The 23,053-nt window shown below is 41.6% G+C and overlaps 1 long non-coding RNA gene and 1 pseudogene across 2 annotated transcripts in view; both read right to left on the bottom strand.

The window, feature by feature from the left end:
• Nucleotides 1-23,053, bottom strand: part of LOC137216214 (uncharacterized) — a 97,643-nt gene that overhangs the window by 47,978 nt on the left and 26,612 nt on the right. The gene's annotated exons all lie outside the window — the stretch shown is intronic.
• On the bottom strand, nucleotides 15,280-18,468 carry LOC137216179 (dnaJ homolog subfamily C member 14 pseudogene; annotated as a pseudogene).

Raw genomic sequence — 23,053 nt, 5'->3', positions numbered from 1 at the left:
GGGAATTGAGAATGGCAAGATCACCATGTTAAACAAGAAACTTAACACTTCATTTTGAAAGAGGGCTTAAAACGTGTGCTATTTTTCAATATAAATTATATTAGTGAATTCAAGACTCTTGTGATATTCTCTGTTTGATGTTTTTGCCCTTTGGCCTGAAGCTCTTAAAGCCTATTTAAATAGGGAAATGGTCCACTATTACTCAAGTACATGTTTCTCTTGGCCCAAATAATCTGGCCTCCTATTGAAAACACTGTGAAAATCTCCAGACAGACACCACTAGGAAATGGATAACTTCACATTCAGTGATGGGAAGCATTCTCCTGAAAGACTCAGGAGCTCCCATTCAGAAGTGGAGTGAATCAAGGTTAATTTACATTTCTGAACCTATTGTCTGCGTTGTTGTATGCTGACACAATTGAGTTTCTAAGAGACAACCAAAATAATATAGTAAAGCACAAATGTAATGCTATTAAAAGCCAGGAGTGGCCATGATTAATTACCACCAAAGCTGGAGGGAAGAGGGGAGGGCTCCAGGAATCAGTTTAATTAATCACTCGGTTTAGAATTTTTTTAATTCCCTTAAGCTTGGTAAGAAAGGATTGATGGAGAATAAAGGGTGTTTGCTGTTCAGGAAATTGACAACCAAAATTTTCTCCACACAGAAGTGGTCTCTTCTCCTCAGAACTGCCATAAAGCAGTTTGGCTTCGTCTCCCTGGCGCTCTATCATTTTTCTACTTTGTGTCAAGCTCCTCTGTGTCCGTGCCTTAGCTCTTCCGTTCTAAATCAGTCCCTTCAGTCTTTTATTAGAAATCAAGTCTTGGTCGTCTTTGTTTCACCTTCATCTCCAATCTACTCATCCAGACTTTCCTCCTACCACAAGCCCAGGCAGACGTGACGAATGAATGAATAAATGTTAGCAGCTAGTTATGTTGGTCATCCTACTCTCATCCTCATATTCTCCTTTTACAAAAGAAAGGGCTTATGGCAGCCATAGTGGGCTAAGAAATAGTTAATAGTAGAAAATGGACTGAAGGGTGTCCTTTGGTTTATGCTTCTGGGTCTGATTTATATCAAGATTTAGTTCTGTCTGGTCTGAGTGTATTGAACTGAGAGTTGATACAACTCTCACTGGAGAAAAACAATCATCATTGGCAACACATGCTTGTGTTTAGTAGCATCTGTGCCAAGCATTTTGTATGCATTTACTGATTCTTCGTAGTAATCCAATAAAATCCACTGCTAATTTTGCACCTGAGAAGACTGCGTTGTAGAGAGGTTACATAAGATCACACAGCTAAGTAGCACATCTAGGAGTAAAATGCATGTCTGTCTGGCTCAAAGCTTCAACTTTTAACCACGATTCTCCTTTCTTTAGAAGCTTTTTTGTCTGACGTCAGAACCCAGCCCTCCTTACCATGGTAGAAGAAGAGCAGTAATGTCCCAGTCTCTGAAGATTCATTTAAAGCAAAGTTTCTCAACCTTAGCAACATTAGCATTTTGGGCTACATGATGCTTTGTTCTGGGGTCTGCCTTGTGCATTTCAGAACATTTTGCAGTTTTCTACCCTCATCTACTAGAACACCAGTAGTACTCCTGCAGGTCCCTCCCACCTCCATTTTTGACGACCAAAAATGTTTCCAGACGTTGCCAAATCACCCCTGCTGAGAATCACTTGATTCAAAGTAAAAGAATTCCTCCTCGTTAGGATAGCATGTCTCAATAACAACTCAAGCAAAATACTAAATAGATACTGCAAGAGAAGGAACTTAGATGAAAACATTTAATCTCAGCTGAGCGGCCATTAGGGCACAATTTCCTGAGGTGTTTTCTTTAACATTCATGGCTTTCTAAGAAATGTGTATCAGAACCTTGGGCAGCGGTCAGGGCCGCTGAGGCACTAACATAAATCTTCCCTTAAGAGATAACTGGAAGAGGAGCTTCAAGATGGTGGAAAAGACACGAAGATCACCTTCCTCCCCACAGATACATCAGAAATACATCTACACGTGGAACAAGTCCTACAGAACACCTACTGAACGCTGGCAGAAGACCTGAGACCTCCCAAAAGGCAAGAAACCCCCCACGTACCTGGGTAGGGCAAAAGAAAAAAGAAAAAACAGAGACAAAAGAATAGGGATGGGACCTGCACCAGTGGGAGGGAGCCGTGAAGGAGGAAAGGTTTCCACACAGTAGAAGCCCCTTCACGGGCGGAGACTGCGGGTGGCGGAGGGGGGGAAGCTTCGGAGCCGCGGAGGAGAGCGCAGCCACAGGGGTGCGGAGGGCAAAGCGGAGAGATTCCCGCACAGAGGATCGGTGTCGACCAGCACTCACCAGCCCGAGAGGCTTGTCTGCTCACCCGCCGGGGCGGGCAGGGCTGGGAGCTGAGGCTCGGGCTTCGGTCGGATCACAGGGAGAGGACTGGGGTTGGCGGTGTGAACACAGCCTGAAGGGGGTTAGTGCGCCACGGCTAGCCGGGAGGGAGTCTGGGAAAACTCTGGACCTGCCGAAGAGGCAAGAAACTTTTTCTTCCCTCTTTGTTTCCTGGTGCACGAGGAGAGGGGGTTAAGAGCGCTGCTTAAAGGAGCTCCAGAGACGGGCGCGAGCCACGGCTATCAGCACGGACTCCAGAGACGGGCATGAGACGCTAAGGCTGCTGCTGCCGCCACCAAGAAGCCTGTGTGCGAGCACAGGTCACTATCCACACCCCCGTTCCGGGGATCCTGTGCAGCCCGCCACTGCCAGGGTCCTGGGATCCAGGGACAACTTCCCCCGGAAAACGCACGGCGAGCCTCAGGCTGGTGCAACGTCATGCCGGCCTCTGCCGCCTTAGGCTCGCCCCGCACTCCGTATCCCTCCCTCCCCCCGGTCTGAGTGAGCCAGAGCCCCCGAATCAGCTGCTCCTTTAACCCCGTCCTGTCTGAGCGAAGAACAGATGCCCTCAGGTGACCTACATGCAGAGGCGAGTACAAATCCAAAGCTGAACCCCGGGAGCTGTGCGAACAAACAGGAGAAAGGGAAACCTCTCCCAGCAGCCTCTGGAGCAGCAGATTAAATCTCCACAATCAACTTGATGTATCCTGCATCGGTGGAATACCTGAATTGACAAGGAATCCTCCCAAATTGAGGAGGTGGACTTTGGGAGAGACGATATATATATATTTTCCCCTTTTTCTCTTTTTGTGAGTGTGTATGCTTCTGTGTGTGATTTTGTCTGTATAGCTTTGCTTTTACCATTTGTCCTAGGGTTCTGTCTGTCTTTTTTCTAATAATTACTTAGAAAAAATTTTTTTCTTAATAATTATATTTTATTTTAATAACTTTATTTTTTGTTATTTTACTTTTATTTTATCTTCTTTCTTTCTTTTTTTTCTCCCTTTTATTCTGAGCCGTGTGAAGGACAGGCTCTTGGTGCTCTGGCCAGGCATCAGGGCTATGCCACTGAGGTGGGAGAGCCAAGTTCAGGACACTGGTCCACAAGAGACCTCCCAGCTCCACGTAATATCAAATGGCGAAAATCTCCCAGAGGTCTCCATTTCAACACCAAGACCCAGCTCCACTCAATGACCACCAAGCTAAAGTGCAGGACACCCTATGCCAAGCAACTAGCAAGACAGGAACACAACCCCATCCATTAGCACAGAGGCTGCCTAAAATCACAATAAGGCCACAGGCACCCCAAAACACATCACCAGATATGGACCTACCCACCAGAAAGACAAGATCCAGCCTCATCCACCAGAACACAGGCACTAGTCCCCTCCACCAGGAAGCCTACACAACCCACTGAACCAACCTTAGCCACTGGGGACAGACACCAAAAACAGAAGAAACTATGAACCTGCAGCCTGTGAAAAGGAAACCCCAAACACAGTAAGTTAAGCAAAATGAGAAGACAGAGAAACACACAGCAGATGAAGGAGCAAGGCAAAAACCCACCAGACCTAAAATGAAGAGGAAATAAGCAGTCTACCTGAAAAAGAATTCAGAGTAATGATAGTAAAGATGATCCAAAATCTTGGAAATAGAATGGAGAAAATACAAGAAACATTTAACAAGGACCTAGAAGAACTAAAGAGCAAACAAATCAGTGATGAACAACACAATAAATGAAATTAAAAATTCTCTAGAATGGGTCGATAGCATAATAACTGAGGCAGAAGAACGGATAAGTGACCTGGAAGATAAAATACTGGAAATAACTACTGAAGAGCAAATTAAGAAAAAAGAATGAAAAGAATTGAGGACAGTCTCAGAGACCTCTGGGACAACATTAAACACACCAACATTCGAATTATAGGGGTCCCAGAAGAAGAAGAGAAAAAGAAAGGGTCTGAGAAAATATTTGAAGAGATTATGGTTGAAAACTTCCCTAATATGGGAAAGGAAATAGTTAATCAAGTCCAGGAAGCACAGAGAGTCCCTTACAGGATAAATCCAAGGAGAAACATGCCAAGACACATATTAATCAAACTATCAAAAATTAAGTACAAAGAAGAAATATTAAAAGCAGCAAGGGAAAAAAAACAAATAACACATAAGGGAATCCCCATAAGGTTAACAGCTGATCTTTCAGCAGAAACTCTGCAAGCCAGAAGGCACTGGCAGGACATATTTAAAGTGATGAAGGAGAAAAACCTACAACCGAGTTTACCCTACCCAGCAACAATCTCATTCAGATTTGATGGAGAAATTAAACGCTTTACAGACAAGCAAAAGCTAAGAGAATTCAGCACCACCAAACCAGCTTTACAACAAATGCTAAAGGAAATCTCTAGGCAGGAACACAAGAGAAGGAAAAGACCTACAATAATAAACCCAAAACAATTAAGAAAATGGTAATAGGGACATACATATCAATAATTACCTTAAATGTAAATGGATTAAATGCTCCAACCAAAAGACATAGACTGGATGAATGGATACAAAAACAAGATCCGTATATATGCTGTCTACAGGAGACCCACTTCAGACCTAGGGACACATACAGACTGAAAGTGAGGGGAAGGAAAAAGATATTCCATGCAAATGGAAATCAGAAGAGAGCTGGAGTAACAATTCTCATATCAGACAAAATAGACTTCAAAACAAAGACTTTTACAAGAGACAAAGAAGGACACTACATAATGATCAAGGGATCAATCCAAGACGAAGATATAACAATTGTAAATATTTAGTCATCCAACATAGGACCACCTCAATACATAAGGCAAATACTAACAGCTATAAAAGAGGAAATTGACAGTAACACAATCATAGTAGGGGACTTTGACACCCCACTATCACCAATGGACAGATCATCCAAAATGAAAATAAATAAGGAAACACAAGCTTTAAATGATACATTAAACAAGATGCACTTAATTGATATTTATAGGACATTCCATCCAAAAACAACAGAATACACATTCTTCACAAGTGCTCATGGAACATTCTCCAGGATAGATCATATCTTGGGTCACAAACCAAGCCTTCGTAAATTTAAGAAAATTGAAATAGTATCAAGTATCTTTTCCGACCACAACGCTATGAGACTAGATATCAATTACAGAAAAAAAATTTGTAAGAAATACAAACACATGGAGACTAAACAACACACTACTTAATAACCAAGATATCACTGAAGAAATCAAAGAGGAAATCAAAAAATACCTAGTAACAAATGACAATGAAAACACAATTACCCAAAACCTATGGGATGCAGCAAAAGCAGTTATAAGAGGGAAGTTTATAGCAATACAATCCTACCTTAAGAAACAAGAAACATCTCAAATAAACAACCTAACCTTACACCTAAAGCAATTAGAGAAAAAAGAACCAAAAAACCCCAAAGTTAGCAGAAGGAAAGAAATCATAAAGATCACATCAGAACTATAAAGAAATGAAGGAAACGATAGCAAAGATCAATAAAACTAAAAGCTGGTTCTTTGAGAAGATAAACAAAATTGATAAACCATTTGCCAGACTCATCAAGAAAAAATGGGAGAAGACTAAAATCAATAGAATTAGAAATGAAAAAGGAGAATTAACAACTGACACTACAGAAATACAAAAGATCATGAGAGATTACTACAAGCAACAATAAGCCAATAAAATGGAAAACCTGGAAGAAATGGACAAATTCTTAGAAGTGCACAGCATTCTGAGACTGAACCAGGAAGAAATAGAAAATATGAACAGACCAGTCACAAGCACTGAAATTGAAACTGTGATTAAAAATCTTCCAACAAACAAAAGCCCAGGACCAGATGGCTTCACAGGCGAATTCTATCAAACATTTAGAGAAGAGCTAACACCTATCCTTCTCAAACTCTTCCAAAATATAGCAGAGGGAGGAACACTCCCAAACTAATTCGACGAGGCCACTATCACTCTGATACCAAAACCAGACAAAGATGTCACAAAGAAAGAAAACTACAGGCCAATATCGCTGATGAACATAGATGCAAAAATCCTCAACAAAATACTAGCAAACAGAATCTAACAACACATTAAAAGGATCATACACTATGATAAAGTGGGGTTTATCCCAGGAATGCAAGGATTCTTGAATATACACAAATCAATCAACGTGATACACCATATTAACAAATTGAAAGAGAAAACCCATATGATCATCTTAATAGATGCAGAGAAAGCTTTTGACAAAATTCAACACCCATTTATGATAAAAACTCTCCAGAAAGTAGGCATAGAGGGAACTTTCCTCAACATAATAAAGCCCATATATGACAAAGCCACAGCCAAAATCATCCTCAGTGGTGAAAAACTGAAACCATTTCCACTAAGATCAGTAACAAGACAAGGTTGCCCACTCTCATGACTATTATTCAACATAATTTTGGAAGTTTTAGCCACAGAAGTCAGAGAAGAAAAAGTAATAAAAGGAATCCAAATTGGAAAAGAAGAAGTAAAGTTGTCACTGTTTGCAGGTGACATGATACTATACATAGAGAATCCTAAAGATGCTACCAGAAAAATACTAGAGCTAATTAATGAATTTTGTAAAGTAACAGGATACAAAATTAATGCACAAAAATCTCTTGCATTCCTATACACTAATGATGAAAAATCTGAAAGGGAAATTAAGAAAACACTCCCATTTACCATTGCAACAAAAAAAATAAAATATATAGGAATAAGCCTACCTAAGGAGACAAAAGACCTGTATGCAGAAAATTATAAGACACTGATGAAAGAAATTAAAGATGATACAAACAGATGGAGAGATATACCATGTTCTTGGATTGGAAGAATCAACATTGTGAAAATGACTATATTACCCAAAGCAATCTACAGATTCAATGCAATCCCTATCAAACTACCAATGGCATTTTTTACAGAACTAGAACAAAAATTTTCACAATTTGTATGGAAACACAAAAGACCATGAATAGCCAAAGCAATCTTGAGAAAGAAAAACGGATCTGGAGGAATCAGGCTCCCTGACTTCAGACTATACTACAAAGCTACAGTAATCAAGACAGTATGGTACTGGCACAAATACAGAAATATAGATCAATGGAACAGGATAGAAAGCCCAGAGATAAACCCACGCACATATGGTCACCTATCTTTGATAAAGGAGGAAAGAATATACAGTGGAGAAAATACAGCCTGTTCAATAAGTGTTGCTGGGAAAACTGGACAGCTACATGTAAAAGAATGAAATTAGAACACTCCCTAACACCATTCACAAAAATAAACTCAAAATGGATTAAAGACCTAAATGTAAGGCCGGACACCATAAAACTCTTAGAGGAAAACATAGGCAGAATACTCTATGACATACATCACAGCAAAATCCTTTTTGACCCACCTCCTAGAGAAATGGAAATAAAAACAAAAGTAAACAAGTGGGACCTAATGAAACTGAAAAGCTTTTGCACAGCAAAGGAAACCATAAACTAGACAAAAAGACAATGCTCAGAATGGGAGAAAATATTTGCAAATGAAGCAACTGACAAAGGATTAATCTCCAAAACATACAAGCAACTCATGCAGCTCAATATCGAAAAAACAACCCAATCCAAAAATGGGCAGAAGACCTAAATAGACATGTCTCCAAAAAAGATATACAGATTGCCAACAGATACATGAAAGAATGCTCCACATCATTAATCATTAGAGAAATGCAAATCAAAACTACAATGAGGTATCATCTCACACTGGTCAGAATGGCCATCATCAAAAAATCTACAAACAATAAATGCTGGAGAGGATGTAGAGAAAAGGGAACACTCTTGCACTGTTGGTAGGAATGTGAATTGGTACAGCCACTATGGAGAACAGTATGGAGGTTCCTTAAGAAACCAAAAATAGAACTACCATACGACCCAGCAATCCCACTACTGGGCATATACCCTGAGAAAACCATAATTCAAAAAGAGTCATGTACCAAAATATTCATTGCAGCTCTATTTACAATAGCCAGGACATGGAAGCAACCTAAGTGTCCACCAACAGATGAATGGATAAAGAAGATGTGGCACATATATACAATGGAATATTACTCAGCCATAAAAGGAACAAAAGTAAGTTATTTGTAGTAAGGTGGATGGACCTAGAGACTGTCATACAGAGTGAAGTAAGTCAGAAAGAGAAAAACAAATACCGTATGCTAACACATATATATGGAATCTAAAAAAAACCCAAAAGACGAAAAAACAAATGGTCAGAAGAACCTAGGGGCAAGACGGAAATAAAGATGCAGACCTACTAGAGAATGGACTTGAGGATACGGGGAGGGGAAGGGGAAGCTGGGACAAAGTGAGAGAGTGGCATGGACATGTATACACTACCAAACGTAAAATAGATAGCTAGTGGGAAGCAGCCGCATAGCACAGGGAGATCAGCTCGGTGCTTTGTGACCACCTAGAGGGGTGGGATAGGGAGGGTGGGAGGGAGGGAGATGCAAGAGGGAAGAGATATGAGGACATATGTATATGTATAAGTGCTTCACTTTGTTATAAAGCAGAAACTAACACACCATTGTAAAGCAATTATACTGCAATAAAGATGTTAAAAAAAAAAAAAAAGAGATAACTGAGGACCAGAAGCATTCCTAGGACATTTAGTACATGTGAAGCCAACTTCCAAGATTTTCACCCTAACAAAATCCAGTTAAAATGGCCATTGGGAGGGCTTTTTCAGGCGAATAGCCATAAAGGAGCACTTTGAGAGGAAATATGTGGAAAAGTAGGGAGGCCACCGGAAATTTGCCATGGTAACAGGGCCAGGTGTTTTAATGCATTGCTCACATGTGAATTTCAGGTTGGTTTGTTTGTTTTAAATTAGTAACAGGGCAGCTCCCTTGCAAACCTCCCATCTGCCATCACTACAGGAATGGAGGCATAGTTCTTGGTTTGGATAATTCTGCTACAGTTCTCAATAAAAGAGTACAGATAATTAACTTCTAAACAAAAGATGAATTCACTGAGGGACCTTTGCATTTCTAAAAGGGACAAAAGCTGAAAAGTCAAGAATTTTTAAACGTTCTAATGGTAGAAACAGAGGCAGTGACTGGAATTCCTGGCCTTGAGTTGGATGTGGTGAAGGCGCTCTTCTGATTAGCTCCTCCCATTTTACCTTGTGGCCAGCACCCTGGTCTTCCTGCTCACTAGAAGACATTCCACGATAAAAAATGGCAATCTTAAGCTGACCCAAGTTTTCATCCACAAATACGAGGGGACCCTGAAAAGTACTAGCTGTATGGCTTACTGGGAAGAGTAAGCATGAGGAAAGGCAGTTCTCCTTATGATAAGTACTTGGTCACATTTTTGAAGGATGTTGATTTTGAAAACTATTGTTGTAATGAGAACATTTTGGAAATTATGTGGGAAAAATCCTAGCTTCTCCCCTTACCCGCTCTGTGACTTGGGGCGTGCCATTCAATTTCTTTGAACCTCAGTTCTTTCCTCTGTAAGATGAAGATAACAGTATCTACACTGAAGAGTTGCTAAAGGGTAACGTGATTTATTTCCTCCTTTTTCCTTCTGAGCTTTTCTGTGTTTGGCAGGAAGGGTGTAAGCTATTTAAGGACATCATATATGCTATTATTCCAGTACAAGGTGATTTTTGTCCCTTTCTGTGTATTCAGGGCTGCATTCATTCACCCAGGAGTTTGATTTTTCTCTGCTGCCAGCCAGCAGTTAGAAATAGAAAGAGGTCCTGAATACTCCATCCACTTTGGTAAGCTCTTTCATATACTCTGTGCTGCACAAATATCTATTACTTTCTATTATTTATGCTGCTGTCATTTCGATAAGACATAGCTTATATTTTGTTAAAACAGGGACACCATTCAGATTTCATGTGCTGACACGCTTTGGCATCGTTGGAGAGGCTGGGAGGCAATGTACCAAGCCGTCCACACAAGGCTCAGCAGTTCCCTCACCTTCATCATTCTCCCATTTCCTGCCCTGGCCTAGTTCTCTGGATTGGTAAGATTCTTTAGAAATGCCTGCAAGGGGCCACCTTGGAAAGCCAGGTAAGGGAACCGAGTATAGGGCTCCAGGCTCTCCATACCCACTTAAATCAGAGCAGCTTAGAGTTCATCTATTTTTAATATGTTAGAATTATTCATGAGATTTTTTAGAAAACAGTTGTATTACTAAAAAGACACTTAACACATTTGAAATGGTGCCTTTGGGGCTTTACGTGGAAACCTCCAATCCCTCCCTAGACTGGATGCACTCCTGTTTTTTTTGAAAACCAATGATTTAAATAGCTACAAAAATGTGAAGAATGTTCAGGGAGAAGAATTAAAGTTGTCATAACTTGGAAGGGTCCCGAACCAGAAAACTTGTGAAAACCAACAACTGCTTTCTGTCTTTTTCTTCACAACAACACTCAAAAAATTGTTTTTGTTTGTTTCTCACTATCTTCACTTCCTCCCCTCCCATTCACAATTTAATCCAGTCTTACTTACTTCCATCCTCATCACTCCACTAAAACCAAAGCCCTCCTTGTAATTAAATGAAGTGAATGTTTTTCAGTCCTTATCTCTCTCGACATCTCAGCAGCATTTGATACCACCTCCTTCTTCTTGAATCCATGTTGATCCATTAGACTCCAGGGTCTCAAATGCTTCTGGTTGTTCTGCTCCTCACACATCTCCCTTGAGGATTCCTTGTTTTTCTTCCATCCCATCAGTGTTGTTCTAGGTTTGCTTGTCTCAGTGTTCTGTCTTCTTCAGTAAACTCATTCACTCCTATCATTCAATTATATCCAAGTGCTAATGACTTTTTTTTTAACATCTTTATTGGAGTATAATTGCTTTACAATGGTGTGTTCGTTTCTGCTTTATAACAAAGTGAATCAGCTGTACATATACATGTTTCTTCCCACCCTGAGTGGTAGACTCATAAATCTTCATTGGTACTGCGCACAGGCACCTCAGTTTCAAAATGTCCAGTCTATTTTATCATCTTCCCTATAACCTAGTCTTACTTTTTTTTTTTTTTGCGGTACGCGGGCCTCTGTTGTGGCCCCTCCTGTTGCAGAGCACAGGCTTCGGACGCACAGGCTCAGTGGCCATGGCTCACGGGCCCAGCCGCTCCGCAGCATGTGGGATCCTCCCGGACCAGGGCACGAACCCGTGTCCCCCGCATCGGCAGACGGACTCTCAACAACTGTGCCACCAGGGAAGCCCCTACTCAAACTTCTTTAACATGAAGTATAAGACAGTGTATAAGATTACTCCAGCTTATCTTTAAAGGCTCATCTCTTGGTATTCTGTCAAAATGGGAATTACACATGTTCCTTGTTCTATGGCCTTTCCATGTGTTGCTCTTGCCTTTAGCTGTGATGGTCTTCTTCCAGTTCTTTACTTAACTAACCCTGACTTAGTGTTCAAATCTCAGTGTACACATTACTTCCTGCAAGAAGTATTTACTATTTTCCCAAGGCTTGGTGAATTTCCTGCCCATGTTCTCCCATAGCCATCCTTCCTTTTTGTATATGAGCATGTATCCCATTGTATTGCCATTGTCTGTTTAGCTTTTCTGTCCCCCACCTAGACTCTAAGCTTAAAGAAGACAGAAACCTGTTATATCCCTAGCATTTAGCAGTGTGCTTGGCATTTAGTGAAGAATCCCCCATTAATGAACAAATGAACGTCCTCCAGAGAATAAAGGGGAAGGTGTCTTAGATTAGGTTCTCAAGATAGTTGGCATTTGAGGTGTATGAAAAGAAGGAACTAACAACAGGCCAACAGTGGGGAATTTGGTTCCAGCATGAAAGGGATCATTTAACATCATTTGTAGTGTAAGCCCTGTAAGCCATATAAGACAAGTTATGCATAATTTAAGGAGTTCTGGAATTGACCACATAGATGCAAAATCAGGCTAGATTTTTAAACTGGATGTCTGGGACCGATATGGGAGAATACATGTTAAAAAGGGTAAACCTGAAAAGTAACAGAGACTCCCGAATATAAGCCCATTTGGTGGGGAACAGTGCTCAATCAGTAACTACTCAACACATATCTTCCATAAGGATTCAGAAACGAGTAAGCCGTATTTCTTGATTTAATGAATTCACAACATTGAGAGAAAAACCACTACAAAAAACAATAAGGACTCACTGCACTGAACTGGTAAGCACAAAAGCAAGAGGGAAGAAAATATTGTAATTGCATACAGAAAGGAACCACTAACTCTACTTTTCAGAGAGACTTTCCAGAAGAGATGACAATTGAATTAAGCCACGAAGAACAGATGAGTAGGATTTAATCTGACAGAGAAGAGAGGAAGGGGAACTTTAGGAAATTCTGCGCAGAAAAAGCAGCAATCCTGGGGCAAGAACTGTTAGGAAAAGCCTGGCATATTCAGGAGTGGCAGGCAGACTCACGAAACCAGTCATGAAGTTCGTGGAGGGTAGTGCAGGGTGCTGAGGAGGAAAGGCCAGTAAAACTTCTACACCCATATTAAGTGACTAAAAGCACTGGGTAGACACCAAGTGTTTTTTAAGGAAATTAGTGACATAATCAGGTGTAATTTTAAGAAAATCTCTCCAATGGATTGGAAAATAGAGATACTAAAAGAAGCAGCGCTTAGATGAGGGCTAAGGCAGCTCCAGGGGTCTTTGGGCACCTTTAAATGTAAATGGCTTACTCTTAGAGATGAAGGCCCCGTGTGTGGCAGGGGAGGAAGTGGCTGTGTATGTGGCAGGTGGGTACGTTGAAGAAGAGTGTCTGAGGTACAACCTCTACTTCTCCAAACCCTGGATTTTCTTACCAGTGGTGCCTTAGCAATCTTACTCTTTCACACAGTTTGAGAAGGTCAGATTTCTGAATTAATTACATGAGGTGAAGGACAACTTAGAGAAAACATAATGAAGCATATCACAGGAAATAAAACAAGGTATTTCTTAATCTTTAAAATGATTTCTTGCTAAGCAAATCCATCTGCCAGGTTTCATCTTGTCTCTCCAGAGTACCTTCCTAGGTGCTAGGGCAGTATATTCCCTCAGCATATTATATGTGAAATATTAAAATCCCAGGTATGTTCAGAATGCTAAGATCAATGCATTTGCTAAAATATCGATACAATAAGAACAGCTGGCTTGTTGTGTTCCCTGGGAAAGAAAAAAAAAGTCTTCCTTAATATTCCTGGCAGATCTGTCATCTCTTCCTCAAGCCAAGTGACAAGTGAGTTATGCCATGGGGCTTCAAAAGGTTCTAACCATATTGTACAGCAGATGCTCTGAAACTGTTATTCAGAGAGGCTTTCCAGGACCCCTATTGCCCTCTGATTCCCTTGAAGCAATATATGACCTACTCTCTCTTTGCATCAGTTACATTATGACTACATTAGTCCAAAAGATGCATTAACCTTACCTCTGCTTCAATTTCTCTGAACCCTCATCCCTCCCACACACGTACCTCACATCTCACCACCATATATACACATTATGCTCTTTCATATATTGTCTAAAGCAGGGTTATTTTCTGGAATGTATTAGTACCAAAACAGCCTGTTTGATATATACTGAACTTTTACCTAATTCACTAGTCCTGGTCCTTTCTGCTTTTGTGCCACCATAAAGCCTCCAGCACCTTTCATTTTGGATAATGATCTTTCTTCTCATTTCTATTTCATCTTATTTCCCAATCAATCTCAGCTTAAAATTAACCTGGGTTAGCACTTCACACAATACTCACCTTATATGAAATTCTATAGGTCGTCCTTCGCTCCACATTGTAGAGGTACTCAATAGTGTTCATTCTAATGCCACTTTCAATGAAATCTTATCCTTGACATATTGAGACTACAAAATACTTTGACTACAAAATACTTTGCATTTATAGATCTTGTCGAATTCATGACTGTTACCTACACAGCAGCAAATCATGAAAATTAGAGTTGGAAAATCTTATTAGGACTAAGAGTCCATCCCCAGAGGCTGTGTAAGAATGTTACTTATAATTCAAAATTTATTAAGCCCCCAAAATGCACTAGGCTCTTTACAGAACAAAAAGCTGGACAAAGTCGGAGCCTAAGTTATTTACAATAAGGCACCAGCACCTTGTTCATTTTTCTCTTTAAAGGACTCCAGAAATGGGACTTCGAATGTTCTCCACAAACAACGATTCTATGGCTTGATAAATTATTCTGATGAGAAGTTTATTCCTGGTATCTAAGAGAAGCTTAATTCACCTTATGCCAGTTAATAATCAGGAGTGAAATAAACCTACCTATGAACCTAGAACATGAACCCTGGGAGTAACTTCTTTTAGAGTTTCTCTCAATTTCTTTTCCTATCTTGAAGCAGGACAGAGGAAAACCAATTCACGACAAATATTTGTTTACATATTTTATAATAATTGAATAGCTGAATAATGCTTCCATGCTCTTTCTTTTCTCCCTCTTTTGATAAAAGTACATTTGTAAATATACCCGTCACCTAATACAGTACATTACACAGTATTTGACACATGATCCGCATTCAATAACTTTTTGTTAAGTGGATATATAAGACAGTTTCTTCAATAACATATGATTGAGGTATGTTTGACTTATCTTTGTATTGTTAGACTGAGAATATGAGGGAAATATACTAGTACTTTGAGTATTCACCGTGCTTTATAAAATCCACTGGTTCAAATACACAGTTCTTTAGTGAACCTCTAAGATATATAGATTCCCAAGACATAGAGTGTAAGTTAACTAACACTCAAACCAGGAATTTTTTTTTTGCCAGTTATGTATTTATAGAAAGATAATCCCCTGGCTTTAAGTAGATATGTACATACTAATGCGAACAAACTTAAAAAATACAAACCCTTGGATCATAAAGGGGCTGCCGGGAGCCCCTCTATCCTTCCCCCTCACCCAAGGGCAGAGGGCGTGAATCTGTTTTTTAAAAATTATCAGTTTTGGCCATCCCTGCAGCAACAAGCACGAAGCTGGGTGATTACCCACAAGGTGAGAGTTCCCACTCTCTGAACTCTATGTATCTCCTATAATGAGGGTTACATGCTTTCTTGTTCTGTATTTTTACTAGTATATTGGGGCAAAGGAGGGGGCTCCCTCCTGAAATGGGTCAAGAAATAATACAGACACGTTTACAAAGTGGGGGGAAAGTGTCACCTGCTGTAGAAGCAAAAGACAAGACAAAGGCATGCAGATGCCAGGGAAATACCCAGCTCCCACAGCACCATGGGAGATATGGTCCAGCCCAGGTCCAGGCCCTAGGTTCTTCGTTCTATTCACCCCCTATTTCTTTGGTATTGTCAGAATACAAGACCCAGTTCCTGGGTGCTGGTGGAGGAGGGACAGTGGTTCCAGGGCTTCCTATAAGTACTGAGTGAACAATTTGAGCTTAAAATTTTCCCTTTTTTAAATATTTAAAAATAAATCAAACTCCATCCTGTGCTGTACACAGCCCTTTTGACTCCCTGACATTGATTTGAGGAAACAGAGGAGGTGTCAACGCTGAAGGGCGTCCTCACTTTCTTCCGCCGCTTCGGTTTGGCTTCTCCCTTGGGTACTGTGCTGTTGGGCTTGGAGGCTGCAGTGGTCCCAGGGCCCAGCTGAGGAGCTGCAAAGAAGTTCCCTTTGGACATCTGGCCTGGGGGTACTTGAAAGATCTGGCTCAAGAAATCCTGAAGGTCAGCAGGAGGGAGGGGCACCTGGGGTAGCTCTCTGCCACCCACTGGTGCCTGGCATCCGTGAACCAAATGAGATGTGATGGGGGACCCGGCGGGTATCTGGGGAGATTGCCACATGCTGGCATCCAGCCCACTCTGTGATGTCATACACCTTTCTATCCATCAGCGCAAAGCAGGTGATCTTGAGGCCCAACGTGCTCGACTCTGCCCCAAAGTCTCCTTCCTCAGCAGGATGCAGCCCGTTACGCTCAGCGCAGTACCTGGCACTCTCAGGTTCCTGGTCCGTTGCAAACCTCCTGTGCTTTCCCTGGCATCGGCTGCACACCACAGTATTCATTGCTTCTTTGAGGTCATCCTGCAGCTTGGACAGAAACTCATTCACTGACCGGCTCAGCTCATTCTCTGCCATTCGCTTCATCTCATGTTCCTTCCGCCTTTCAGGGTCGCTGACAATGTCCCAGGCTGCCCGCAGAACCTTGAGGGCCTCCTCAGCCCGGGGATGATTATCTTTGTCAGGATGAACCATCACTGCCGGCTGCCTATAGGCCTTCTTCAGTTCAACGTCTGATGCTGTGGCTTCAACCCCCAGCACATGGAAAGGCTTTAGCTCATCCTCAGGAAGCCCAGCCATGGTCCACAGTCGAGCCACTTCCTCTTCAGGCTGGCGGTAGCGACCACTAGCTACAGGCGCATTCCCCTGCCTATTGGTCCTCTGCTTGACCCAAGGCAACTCCAGCCAACCCCACTGAACTATTCTTACCAGCTGCTGCCACGGCCTGCTGTCTCTCAGCAGAATCAGGCACCGCTGCCAGGTGGGAGAAGCCAGCCAAGAGAAGAGCCAGGTGGCTTTACCCGTCCGGCCTAACCGATCATTCAGTCCCACCAGAAACCGCCAGCCCAACTGTAGACAGCCCCAAAAAAGGGCCAGAGCCGGGAGCAGCAAAGCACCCAGTAGCCTAAGAAAACGGGTGAACAGCGCTGCCCCACAGCAAAATTGGGACATCACCTGGGCCCCGACCCCCAGCCGCCCTGCCCAGACTCCCACCCAGACCCAAAAAAAGGCCCAGATCACTGCCTTTCAGCTGCCAGCGTGCATAGATGAGACGGCCACAAGTTTCCACGTACTCCCCACTAATACCAGCAGTTCGATCAGCCACCAGAAGCCTGCCTGTCCAAGCTGACGCACCCACACTCCCAGTCCTCTGCGCTTATCTGCCCGACTCCGGTTCCGGCCCAGCCGATGTCGACCAGGGGATCTGGGATCTCTGCGTCCACCCTCCCAAGTACCCTCCCTGGCTGGAACGCGGTGCCGTTGTCTCCGGAGCGCAGGTTTCCTTCCACTGGGCACACATGAAAAACCACTGGGAAACTTAAGAGGTTCCTCCTCATCACATTCCTCTTGCAACTCTTCATCTTCCCCCAAAGCCGGAGAGGTACAATGGTGGCAAAAGTTGCTAGAAGAGCTGTCTCCTCCCTCAGAACAAGGCCCTTCAGGGATTCCCTGGAAGTTACAAGCAGATGGAATGGAAAGAAAAGCAGGGTTCCCATCCTCCTGGTACCCAGCCTCATTATCTCTTGAGAGTTCCTGGCCCACTCCTGACTCTTCTGAAGATGCCTCACTCTGAGCAGGGTCCTCTCCATCCCTAGGGACGGAGTGGACCCCTCGGAGGGCCGTGGCTTGGATCTGACCAGTGGGCTGGATTTGGGGGCTGTGCGTACTTAGGACTAGAGTGCGCTGTGAGGCAGCGGGTACCATTGTGAGCAGGCCCAGCCGAGTCCCTGAGTCCTGGGAATGCAAGTATTTCAGGGTCCACAGAGGGTCCTAAAGTCCTGAGGGAGCACCAGCACTGTGGTGGGCGCCACACAGCCCTCCTTCTCCGGGGTGCTTCCGGGCCGTGACCCCAGGGCTTCCTGAGGATTTTAGGTCACAGCCATCATGGTAAGTTCTGAGGCCGAAGAGCGGAGGTAACTCCTCCCCCTCGAGCAGGTGGGTGGAGAGTCAGGGGGAGCTAGAGAGCAGCCCCCACCCCCGGCTCCGCCTCCAGTTCACTCCACACCAGGAGTTTCGATTCTCATTCATTTTGACTGAAATATACCAATGTCTACTGGGTGAGGAGAGGTGGTGGGAATTATCAAGCAAACTAGTCTCTTTTTTTTTTCTCTTTCACTGAGTTGATTGAACTGAGAAGTTATTGGTCTCAGACACAGACTTATTATTTAAATAAACAAGGAGATGCTATAGAAACTGTATAGCCAGTTGATGAACTGAATATATTATTGCATCTCATGACTGTTTCAGTGCCAAGATCCATGTATTCAATGCAGATACCTCCGGCTGCAATTTATAATCCATTCTCTCATCTTGGCTCCAGAAATAGAGTGATGATTATATTGTACTTAACTCCAAGATTATTTTTAAAATCTCATGGTATTTGCCGTATAATAAATGAGACACTGATCCTCAATTCTCCTGTCAAAGGGAAAATGGACACTGCTCACAATCTATCACACCCTTTCTCATATCTCCCTTACTACATCCTTACCCTGACCTAGCAGGTGATACACGGAGATGTGTCATTAAAGTATTTGCCTGAAAACCAAAATATTTGTCCTAAAGCAAATCTAATATTCTTAAATCTACAGCCACAAGAGGTGAAGAAACAAAGTGTGAAAATATTTGCATTTGAAAGTATCTTCACTATTTAGATTAAATGATAAGCAATTGCAATAAAGCTTCGCTGTGTTAGAAGCCTTGTTAGGAATGTACCGATGGGAGAAACCTGTAACAGCTCCGGTCTGCTAGTCACAGGCATGTGCGCTTAGATCTGCTACAAACTAACCACGTGACTTCAGAAACAACACACGTGCCTATTCTTAGTCTTAGTTCATTTGCTTGTAAAATAAAAAGATTGAACTAGATTATTCCCAGGGTCTTTGCTGCTAAGAAATCCCATGGTTTTTTTTTTCTATGCTTTAAAAATATTTTACAGATCTTAATATGAAACAGGATATGATTTTATTCTTGATATCCTAACTATATACAATAAAAATCTGATATGACATTAAACATCCATAAGGTAAATATGAGTAATGCCATTCCTTACTGGGCATTGACATTTAACCCTTGTCACTTTTTCGCAGCCCTGTAAGGACAGCATCGCTGTGTTGACTTCACAGATGAGGAAACTGAAGCTGAAAGCAGATAAAGAATTTACTGTGTCACACCGTCTACTAAGAGGTGGAGCTGGGGTTAGAAGCCAGGTCTAACTGTAAAGCCTGTGATTTACATCACACCAGGATGAATCAAGCAACAAATTAGAGTCTGGTCCTATATTTCCAATTTCCACCTTTCTATTCCAGGAACCACTGGAACATAATAATGATACCTAATATACATGAGTCTTTCCACTGTACTAAACACTGTTCAGAGCACTTTTGTGTATTATGTCATTTAAATTTACAACAATCCTAAAGGGAAACAGGAGGACAAATGGACAGAGAGGTCAAAGTCACAGATGTAAATATGAGAGTTAAGATTTGAATCCCTGTGTCTAATGTTAGAGCTTTACACAAGACAGCTCTGGGTTTTAAACGGAAGTTCTTTCTTAAGCAAGTAGGGAAAATGCTTACAAAGCTAGGTTACTTCATAGTTATTTGAAAGAAAACCACCTCTTGGTGTCAGTGTTATTGTGGATCTAACTTTCAGGTGTATCCAAAAGTAGAGTATTTTGTCAAATCACTGCTCTCATGCCTCAGGTGCTCAAAAACATTTCCATCTGTTATGGCTGCGCAGCTCCCTGCTTTGCCCCCTATTTTGACTTCAGTATTTATGTCTAACCTGTTCCCTTTCCGTATGTAGCCTGTGAAGGGTGCCAGAAAACTCTAATAGGTTTTTTTGTTTGTTTGTTTGTTTTTGGCCGTGCCATGTGGCTTGCGGGATCCTAGTTCCCTGACCAGCCAGCTGACCAGGGATCGAACCCGCGCCCCCTGCAGTGGAAGTGCGGAGTCCCAGCCACTGGACCGCCAGAGAAGCCCCTCTACTGGGTTTGTGTGGACCATCTCAATAGTGAAGATAGCTTCAGTATTTTCAACAGTTGCGTATTTAGTAAGTGATACATAATTTTACATGTGTAAGATGAATCATACTTTAATGCATTTTAAAGTACAGGAACCAAGAAGTAAGTGTATATATATAAAGACGAGACTCTTGTTTTCTTTTCATACGTATCTGCACTGGGTTCTCAATTTTTTTCACATATCAAGTTGTTGTAAATGTTGCCATAGCAGAAAAATTTAATGTTTGGGAAAGACCATTTCTTAGGTTTGCTTTTTAAGGAAAAGAGTCGTTTCAAGCCCTGCTGACATGTCACTCTTCAGTGAGATTTGCATTTATACTAAACATGGCCTGACGTATCATCTTCACGGTCTTCTGTGACCTGGAAATGCTAAATTGTTCATTTCCGCAGAAGGGTTATGCTTCTGGCTGTGACACAGTGAATAAATCCATCACACATCTGTCAGAAAGTAGTATCCCAATTTAGATTTCTTAACGCAAGCAGTCATACTGTGTCCACAGATAAAAACTGACATGAAAGAAAACCAGTATTGACTGAATTCATCAAAGGTTTCCTTTCACCATCTTCAACCAACCAGCTCATGAAATGTACCCACTTTGCCAGGCCAGATTGTATATGTCAGGATAGTCTGAAAGGTCATTTGGCCCCTGAGAATATTTTCGCCTTACACAGTGAAAAGTCAAGTGGCATTTACCCCTATTACCTCCTTAATGTAATAAATATTGGCCACTGATCTTGACTGTTTAGCCTCCGAAATGATAAAACCCTAATCCTAACCCTAACCCTAATACCTCCGCAGCTCCACAGAACTGCTCGTTTTAGCTGCAATGCTCACACTCACTTTTCTCTTTCAAACCTTTGCATAAACATCACTTTCTCTGTGAGGCTTGATCTGATCAGATCATTTTAACCTACCCTCTCTATCTCTTCCCAATTCATTCTTCTCAACAACGCTATTACATCTGATGTCCCATATATTTTGCTTGTTTTTAGTGCTCCCCACATGAATATATGAATTCCAAAAGGGCAGAGAGTTTTGACTGTTTTGCTCACTGCCATGTTCCTAGCACAGTGCCTGGCCCATAGTAGGTGCTCAGTAAGGATTTATTGAACAAGTGAGGGAATGATATCCCCCCAAATAAAGGCTTGCAACATTTTTGGTATATCCTGTAATGTCCCAGATTTATATCTAAATATATCTTCTTATCAGGGATAGTCTATGAAGGGATTATTTTCTTTCATTGGATTATTTTCTTTCATTCTTTCATTTCATTTCTTTCGTTTCTTTCATTGTTCATTGGAACATTTAGCATCTTTTTTCAAAGATCTCGAAAGTCCAGAAACCTGGGAGTTGCACAATTTGTGTCCCACTCTTGATCCACCACTGTCTCCAGCTGACTTTGTTCAAATCACTTAGATGTCAACTGCTGAAGAAAGTAAAATCTAGGCTAGAGGCTGCCATTCATACATGATATTACATGTGAATAAATACAGGCTCACATTAAAAAAATCACTTAGATCTCAGAACCTCAGTTTTATGGGAATGTAAATTAAAGGACATAAGCTAAATGATGCCTAATTTTGTTCCACACTCTGAAATTCTATGATTCTTAGGATATTTTCTTCCATCTACTCAATTTTTTTTAGCATTTCCTGTGTATAGAACATGTACTGGTTGATAAATAGATAGACAAAATACAAAACCTAAGAGCTTACTCAATAGACACAGAAAATAAGGAATCAGGCAGATCTATTGATATTACCCAGGTTTTTATATGTAAATTTATGTGAAAGTTATTCAAAAAGTCAAGTGCTTCCTTGCCATCACCTCCAACATTGACACTTCTGAACTTGTGAATTACACCCTACATAAGCACGGCTCCACGATTCACTTTTATCTAGATTACAAAGCCACTGAACTGTCTTTTCATCTCAGATGCTCTACTGAACATACTATACAATTTTTCAACACCATAATTTGATCTGAGAACATCTGCCAAAACTCTGTAGCACATTTTGTCCACTTCTCAGCACTTGACTTCTGAGCCTCTCCATAGCAGGCGCTCTTGCACAGTTTCTGTGACATATTGTTGAGCAAACCACCAGAAACACTTCTGTAGGGCTCCAATAGGACCAGAAAATGAATCTGATTAATGACATCGTTAACGGAATCTTTAATTACCTGCTCAACCTATGGATCAATCTGTTCTTTTAGAAATAAGAATCTTATGGCATTTCCCCCACTGTTATTCCTTATTTGAAATTCTTCTTATATATAATCAAGATTATCCCATGCATCTATTTATTTCCCCAAATAATCTAAGTTTCTGGAAAGAACTGCAGGCTTTCCCTGTGGTTGGTGTTTCAAAAAGTGAGGAAGTTCAACTAAACATTCAAATTTTATCTCAGTCATGCACACAGAAAACCTGATGTGTGCTTTCTCTTGTTGTATTTGTTTATTCTATGCCTATTAGTCTTCCAGGTCTCATTTCCTCTTTTCCCCAGAAATTCAGCAAGAAATGCCACCATGTCCTTTGATTCCTCCCCCACATTTTCCTCCCTCCTTTGTTACTTGCATCCTAATATTCATTTATTTCCATCTTATTTTCTTACGGATTTCTAGCTATCTGCAACTTTCCTCTATTCTTTCTATTTATTCTTGGAGGATTTTATTTTTTATTTTCTGGTTCTGACAGTCTGGGTGGCTTGAACAACAGAAACTTCTTTCCTCTCAATCCTGGAGGCTAGAAATTCAAGACCAAGGTGTCAACAGGGTTGGTTTCTTCTGAGGCTTCTTCACTTGGCTGTAGATGGGCGCCTTCTCTCTGTATCTTCAGAAGGTCTTCCCATTTTGTGAGTCTG

This window comes from Pseudorca crassidens, chromosome 21, assembly GCF_039906515.1.
Source record: "Pseudorca crassidens isolate mPseCra1 chromosome 21, mPseCra1.hap1, whole genome shotgun sequence".
Classification (NCBI taxonomy): domain Eukaryota; kingdom Metazoa; phylum Chordata; class Mammalia; order Artiodactyla; family Delphinidae; genus Pseudorca; species Pseudorca crassidens.
Note: the sequence above shows the minus strand (reverse complement) of the source record. Positions and strands in the feature narration are given on the sequence as shown.